Consider the following 9,162-nt stretch of genomic DNA (forward strand, 5'->3'; position numbering starts at 1 on the left):
ATACTGTTAGAACATACTATGATGCTAGAACATATTATGATGTTATTTTTCACTTTTTAGTTTAGTGGGTACGTTTTTAGGTTTTGAAGTCGGTTGTATTTTTTTTATTAAAATTTTTATTATTTTTCCATTTTTAGTGTAAAATTTCATCTCAAACGAATACATCAGACCCTTAATGACAGTCACAACCCATCTTGGTACAAAATTCTCAGCAATACAAATTAATCAAGCCCAAGCACAAGGTAGCTACCGTAAACCGTTAAGGGGTTCCCTTAATTGACCTTGGTCTTCATCATCAGACCCCGAGTAACAGACACAACTCATCTAGGTAGAAAGTTCTCAGCAATACGAATTAATCAAGGCCAAACACAAGGTAGTTACTGTAAACTGTTAAGGAGTTCCCTTAATTGTCCTTGGTCTTCATCACCAAACCTCTAAATGACAGTCACAACCTATCTATGTGGAAAGTTCTCATTAATACAAATTAATCAAGCCCAAACACAAGGTAACTGTTGTAAATCGCCGAGGAGTTCCCTCGTCTGTTTTATGGCTCCATCATCAGATTGATTTTAAACCTTCATGAAATTGTAGTGCTTAAAAATACTAAATGAAAAAGTATACGAACATACTAGACACCCATATAATTTTCGAAAGTTCCCCTCAATTTCTCCAGGATTCCATCATCAGATCTTGACGTGATGGCAATGGGACCAAATGGGGACTATACCGTTTCAAACAAAAAAAGAATTTCTAAAATCGGTCCAGGCGTCTTTGAGTAATCGGTGTACATACATAAAAAAAAAAAAATACCGACCGAATTGAGAACCTCCTCCTTTTTGAAGTCGGTTAAAAAAGTTTACTCGTATATTCACGTCACTAAATACAAACTTATTGTTTATATTACACTCCTTGATTACCGCGCGACGCTTCGGCGCCGCTGCTTACGTCACGGTAACTTGCACGTGAACGCCGCGCGGCGCCTAAGCAATCGACTTAAAACCTTATTATGAATGTAATAGAGACTAACTTAGAATGAACAAGTTTATTGAGTTACAACAACCTTTGTTAAATTTCCAGAGGATTTGAATGAAGAACACGGTCAATCTTGTTCATTATATTAGTGCAATTACGTCATCCGTAATAGTGATTTGTCGCAGTGACTAATGGAATTCATAGACGTTGCAGGGGCACCCCCAGGGGATCATTCAGCCGCTGAGTGTCGAATTTAACCTCCATTTAAATAAATAAATAAATAAATATACTTAAACAATACACATCACTATCTAGCCCCAAAGTAAGCATACAGAGTAGCTTGTGTTATGGGTGCTAAGATAGTTGATATTATAATATTAATATACATTTATATACTAAATATAAATACTTATATAATGAATAAATACACACAGACACTGGAAAACACCCATGCTCATCACACAAATATTTTCCAGTTGTGGGAATCGAACCCACGGCCGTGGATGCAGAAAGCAGGGTCACTGCCCACTGCGCCACGCGGCTGTCTATTTGTTTGAGAATTTGACACTCAGCGGGTGAATGATCCCCTGGGGGTGCCCCTATGAATTCCATTGTAAGAAATACCCGCTGTCAGTGTTTGTGTAACGTCTTTTTTCAAACTGTGGTAATTTAGTGGCTGCCAGACACCGGCTGATTCATCCGCATAGTTCCAGTTCCCGTTGGAATACTGAGATAAATATAGCCAATGTCACTCACAAATGATGTGGCTTTCTTTTGGTAAATCCAGAGATTATCCTTACAACCTCACAAACTCAAAACTGCACCTATTTATAATATTAGTTAATATAGGTACATAGTATAGAAAAATATTTCTAATTTACAAATAGATACTTTTACTACAAAACGTAAAAGGGAAATATTAAAAATGCACGTGTTTACAAACGTTCGTTTAACAAACTGGTAATTACACCAATTATAGCTTTAAAGGAAAAGCTAAAATAGTAGGTACCTACTAATCGTTACACCGTAATTATCTATCACTTAGGTATTTATAGATAGAATAGTTAATTCCAACCAAGTAGATACAAACAACACACAAGTTGCTATGGAATATAAACATGAAATTCTTATATACTTGCGTACGCCCGCAACTACGTCCGCGTGGAATTCACTTTTTCACAAATCCCTCGGGATCCATGGTTTTTTTTTCGGGATAAAAAGTATCCTATGTGTTAGTCCAGACTATAATCCTATCTCTACTTAAAATGTCAGGCGATTCGGTTCAGTAGCCGAGGCGTGAAAGAGTAACAAACACTCATACTATCAAAATCATAAGGTTTTCGTAAATCTCGTGAATCCATGGATTTTTTCGGATTAAAAAGTAGACTATGTGTTAATCCAGAGTAAAATCTATTTCCATTTCATAATTTCAGCCAAATTGATAGTTACGGCGTTAAAGAGTAACAAACATTCAAACATACATCCAAACATTCATACAAACTTTTGCGTTTATTAGTAGGATTAGTAGGATTTATGTCTATTAATTAGTATTGCACATGATATGTATAAAATAGATTACCTAAATAAATGTAACTTAAACTCATTATGTTTTTCTTATTCATAAAGCCTTTTTTAAACCAGTTTTTGCAGGATCTCATACTATATTGCTCCTTTTTTAAAACCAGCAAGAGTAGGAAGTCCTATTTATAGCCGACTTCAAAAAAAAGGAGCCGATTTCTCAATTCGACCGTAGGTATACCTTTTTATACTAACATATATTTTGATTATTTACCCAGAAGTTTACATTTTAATTCTATCAGGATTTTATTATAATCTATCATTTCCCAAGAAAGAGGACAACAAGAAACTTTTGGATATTTACAAATAATGTCTGCTATAAGTATTAAGCCTTTCAAAATTTGAGCTGCCAAAAACTCCAAGTCACGTCCAGCGGGAAAAGCCCACAAAAACCAAGTAGTTCAAAGTCAAAAGTCAATGGCATTACTGTATGTGAACTGAGTAATGGAGAAATCATGGTGAAATATTCGCAAAGATGACGTTGTCCTTAGACGATGGCGCGTCTGCGGTTTGTTTAGAACCTGTTAGCCCTCAAAGAGTTTCGAATACAATGCATTCCCAAGTATATATTCACAAGACAATGTTATTAAGACGACGTTTTTTTTCGAACTATGTTGCATTTTCAATTTTGGGCGTTGGAAATAGACCTTCATTTTTTTTTTTTATTCTTTACTAAGTGATGATGCAGTCTAAGATGGAAGCGGGCTAACTTGTTAGGAGAAGGATGAAAATCCACACCCCTTTCGGTTTCTACACGACATCGTACCGGAACGCTAAATCGCTTGGCGGTACGTCTTTGACGGTAGGGTGGTAACTAGCCACGGCCGAAGCCTCCCACCAGCCAGACCTGGACTAATTAAGAAAAACCTCAATCGGGCCAGCCGGGGATCGAACCCAGGACCTCCGTCTTGTAAATGCACCGCGCATACCACTGCGCCACGGAGGCCGTCAAACTCAGCTATTATGCTATTGTTTCAAAATTGTACATGAGTTTATTAATTTTAAATTAACTTTGACATTTAATCTTTCTTATAAATTTGACATATAATTGGTTAAGTGTTGATATATGATTATATAAATGTTATGTGCACCTATTGTATATATGCTCAGAATTATTTTTATGTGATATGTTTTATTTGATTGTTTAATATGTATATTGTTGGCGTGCTTTTTATAATAAATAAAAATAAAATAAAACTCTCGGGCGAATGAGGGCTTACGTGCACACAGTAATAGATTCTACACAGTGATAAGAAAAAACATACATACAGCCGAACGTAGAACCTCCTTCTTTTTGGTCTGTTAATAAAATAGTACCTAAAAAATAATGAACGTCGAAAATTTTGTGGATTGACGACATTAAGCGAGTCGCAGGGATTCGCTGGATGCAGGCGGCTCAGGATCGTGATATGTAGAAGTCCATACAAAAGGCCTATGTCCTGCAGTGGACGTCCATCGGCTGATGAAGATGATGGTGAACTGCATGTCATTGGATGTAAATGGGTTCACATGGAAGAGGTGCACTTTTATTCTACCAATACATCTAACGGTTTCTACGGAGCAACAAATCGGAAAGCTAAATCATTTGGCGGTACTTTGCTGTTGGGGTACAAGCTTATGCAGATGCCTACCACCAGACCAGACCTAAGTCAATTTAGAAAATATAGAATTCTCACCCTAACTAGGAATCAAACCCAGACACTGTTGAGAAGCAAATCATCAATAAGTGCGCCAGAGAGGTCGTCGGCATTTAGCAGAATGCGCAGCCTTTGGGCTTGCAACTTGAGGTTCGAATTCCCAGTAATCATACAGGCACTCATACTCAATAACATTATATCCAGTAACCTAAATACCTAAAAGGATAATAGTAAAGAAGCAGAGGCTGTAATTATCAAAGCGCACGTTTGTCATACGACGTTTTCTAACACATTTGCGAAGAAACACACTTTGAACACACTTTCTGAAAATAAATTTGCATCTTTGCCTGCTTTTTGCCTGTTTTCCTTATGATGACATTTTGACGCTTGTTATTTTTGCACAGATAACGAAGTGCGATCACCAGCGTTTGTTTTTTTTTAGACAAATGCACCAAAACAGCAAGTAACTACATAAATTAATATTTTTGTGTTTCTGTTACAGATAGAAAATTTATTGTCAAAATTAATATTATATTTATTATATATAATTAAATATAATATTATATTATATATAAATTATATATATAAATTTTATATATATATATAATTTAAGTTTTATATTTATGTTACGATATTGAAATTGGTGAAATAAGTGATACTTTACCAGCAGATGTGTTAGAACAAATATTTATTGCGGTATCTGTATGAATAGTCACTTCGTATAGTCGTTGTTTGGACACGCCTTTTTGCTATTATTGCGGCAGAAATAACATACGAGGATAACGTCAGTGTTATGATTGAGATAAATATCATTGACTAATTCAATGGCAATAATTGGTCAAAAAAAGACGTCAAGAAAATGACGAATTTTTCCGTTTAGCGCTGACTTGTGGTCTTAATAAATTGCTTTGCAAAACCGCAAGAACTGTGGTAAGCAAAAGGTAAAAAGATACCTATTTTGGTATATAAGTACTGAATATTCCGTATACAGTGACTGATTATTATTGAATAAAGTATTTAATGCTTTTTAATTAGGGCCAGCAGATAAATGTTATGGTAAGATGTAGTACACGTATCGAACTATTATTGACATTGAAATAAACTCGAAAAATACCTAATATACACAAAATCAAGTCCCCAAAAAGCAGTTCTTTTCTCATTTAAAAATAGAATTTAAGAGAGCTAGACTCTTTCATTAAATGTGTATTAATAAAAAAATAATAATAAGAGTTTCAAGATATTTGAGATAAACTTTTTAATTTTTAGTATATTTAATACTTTTGCAAAATTGCAAAATTCAAGATTTTGATAAAACCTAATCGAATAGCACCTTGCTTATCCAATTATACATGTCCACTAAAATTTTTCAAAAAAGAAACGCTTTAAAAGGATTTTTTGCAAAAAATACTCTAGTCTAATGATATTATTATATACTAGCGGACGTCCGCGACTTCTTCCGCGTGAAACCCTACTACTACCCTACCCTACTATACAGGGGATTAGTAGGGACTCAATTCTACCCCTAACCTACTCCTACTATACCCCTACCTCTACCCTACCCTACCACGGGACGGAAGCTTAAAAAAATGGAGTAACTTCTCCCGTTTTCCCAACATTTCCCTCTACTCCTATTGACGATAGCGTGATGAAATATATACTATAACCTGCCCAGGAGTATGAAGAATAATTGTAACAAGTTTTGTTAAAATCCGTCAAGTAGTTTTTGTTTCTATTACGAACATACGGACAGATAGACAGATAAAAATTTTACTGATTGCATTTTTGGCATCAGTATCGATCACTAATCACCCCCTGATAGTTATTTTGAAAATATATTTCATGTACAGAATTGCCCTCTCTACAGATTTATTATAAGTATAGATTCATCATTATCAACCCATATTCTGCTTACTGCTGAGCTCGAGTCTCCTCTCAGAATGAGAGCGGTTAGGCCAATAGTCCACCACGCTCGCCCAGTGCGCATTGGTAGACTTCACACACGCAGAGAATTAAGAAAATTCTCTGGTATGCAGGTTTCCTCACGATGTTTTCCTTCACCGTTTGAGACATGTGATATTTAATTTCTTAAAATGCACACAACTAAAAAGTGCATGCCCCGGACCGGATTTGAATCGGAGGCAGAGGTCATATCCACTGTGCTATCACGGCAAGTATAGATTATTTTTCAATTATTTTTCTTATTTACTTTCTTACAATGTTGTTACAAAAATAATAACAACTCATTAACCACGCTCATCTTTAGAGTTAATAAGGAAAACTGCCTTACAACGTTGTTATAAAATATTTATGACCTCCACACGTGCATACCCACATAATGAGAAAAATTTTGCTAAGAACTGCATGTCACAATGATTGTCGTGACTTGCAAATATAAAATAAAGTTAAGTAGGAAACGGTACCAAATACAATATTACAAGAAATGTGAATTATATCACTTATTTATACGTATATACCTACGTAGTACCTATGTAAATTCAATTAGTCTTAGTTTATTTATTTTTTGTCTATTTATATATTAAAAATACTTACACTAACTAAAACAATAGTTGCAGCAACTATTAGAAATAAACACAGCATGGAATAAACGAGAAAAGTAAATAAAAGAAAACTTATAAAACACAAAAAAATATACATATTAACTTAAAAAGAAAAAAAATGAGAGAAAGAAAAAAAAATAAAGTAAGAAATTTAGTCACAAAAGCTCCAAGAGGAGATGATTTTTTTCCGAAACTATATATTACGAATTCTAAGTAAATATCTAATATAGTATAGATATTAAAGAGGGTTTTACGTAATTTAGGGATAGGAGAATTGTCACCAAGGACAGCTCTACGTTATATTAGTTATTAGTAATCGGAATAAATCGAGATGTCGGTTAGGTTTAATAAGATGACACACGAATGATATGATGACAAATGGATGATTCTAAAGATGATGATGATGAAGTTCTTTATAAATCTAATTATTCTTGTAATCCATGTTGCCTATTATAGAAACCATGGGTTAACCATGGATCTATCGAGCCTTAAGACTTAAAGTGAAGTTAACTGATAGCCCATGCGAACAGTTATGTGATTTGTATGCGAATAATTAATGGCTGGTAATACACATAATTACACTATGAAATCAAAACCAGAAAAACAATTTCCTTATAGGTACAAATAGGGTCCCTAACATATAAATATATATAAACGCTCAAACGGATGTCTAACCTGATAGTAAATGTAAAAAGTAAAAAGTCAAAATCGGTCCATAAATGACGGAATTCTCAGTTAAAAAAAAACATACATACAGCCGAACGTAGAACCTTCTCCTTTTTGGAAATCGGTTAAAAACCAGAGCTCCTTGGTGAAAATGAACAAAAATATCTAATCACAAATAATATAGCAACAAATGACATGATGCTGGTAAGTTTTCCTAATGGTATAACAGGCATGGAAATAAAAATAATGGATAGTCCGATTACATCCCGTATCTGGAAAGACCATTCCAAAAACTCACTATATATGAATACATAGTAAAAGGTTTTACCTTAAATAAATTACGATATCTTTAGCAAATTAAAAAAGCAATAAAAAAAGGATTTCCCAAGTACTTGTAGGATGCGTACAGTATATAGCGAATCTACTTGTTGATTAAAACATATTGAGTTTTTTACCGCTCCACGTGGCTCTATGTTGATATGTAAATATAAAGCCTGAGTCACATTTATGAGCATCGTTTTGCAATAACTCCGAAATACCAAGAAAATATCCAAGATTATAGCCAAAATTTTCGTTATTTTTGGATTATTAAAGGTACGGTAAAAAAAATTGTATCAAGTGTGAATCATAAAAATACTAAAACTGTCTGACCCGGCAAACAAAAAAATAGTTTTCAAAATTGATTAAGAAACAAAAAAATATGAGGTTTCATTAACCTGTGGAGGTAACACACCTCCACAGGTTAATGAAACCTCATGCTTAAAACAGTAAATAATTAAACGCTTAAAAGTTCAAGAACCATACAATATATAAAATACTCGTGTCACAGAGTTTATTACCAACTTCGCCAAATAAGCTGGATCGATTGTTATGATTTTTTTTGCATAGTAGTAATATCTATTTTTTATACCCTAAAATTATAAGGATGGTCCACCTTTAAATTTGCCTTATATTTTTTTTAAATAATGAATCCTCATAACTTTGTCGTTTCTTAATCTATTTTGAAAACTGTTTTTTGCTTCAACCCTTTCCATTTACGACATAGTATGGGGATTGAAAAAGTTAAGGTCAATCTAGATTTTATAAATATAGAATGGTACAACCTGTGAGATATACAAATACACGGCGCAATCGCAGTCGTCCATTCAAGCAAATGCAAATTGATGCTGACAAATGTGACTTAGGCTTAACGAAAATACCTATTTGTCGTTGGCCTCTAAACGTTAAAATGATTAGGTACGATCTAAACGGAAAGAAAAACTAAAAAAACCGGTCAAACGCGAATCAGACTCGAGCACTGAGGGTTCTGTACAAAAAAATATTTAACATGTAGGTACTAAATTAAAACGGATTTTTTTATCTAACATAGGTAAATTTTCCTACAGTATATGTAAATAGGAAATAAAAATTTTCTGTGCTATCAGTAATTTACAAATTTAAGACCATCTTGAAATTATAAAAAATATTTCAAATTGTCAGAAGTCCTTTTATTTGATATGCAACACAGTATAATTTGACGAACCAGTTAGAAAAAAATCTAATTTAACCCACAAAAGTTACTCTCATGTAAAAAAAACGCTTTTATTTATGGTAGGTAAACGTAGGTATGTCTCTGCATTACCGACTTACATTAAATAATGTAGACAGACGAACATAAACACGAGTGAAACTTAAAGAGTTCTTCTTTTATGGGACCCCAAAAACCAAAAAACAAACAAGATAGTAAACTAGGTGTAATATATATATTTTGT

Source organism: Bicyclus anynana, chromosome 8 (genome assembly GCF_947172395.1).
Source record: "Bicyclus anynana chromosome 8, ilBicAnyn1.1, whole genome shotgun sequence".
NCBI lineage: Eukaryota > Metazoa > Arthropoda > Insecta > Lepidoptera > Nymphalidae > Bicyclus > Bicyclus anynana.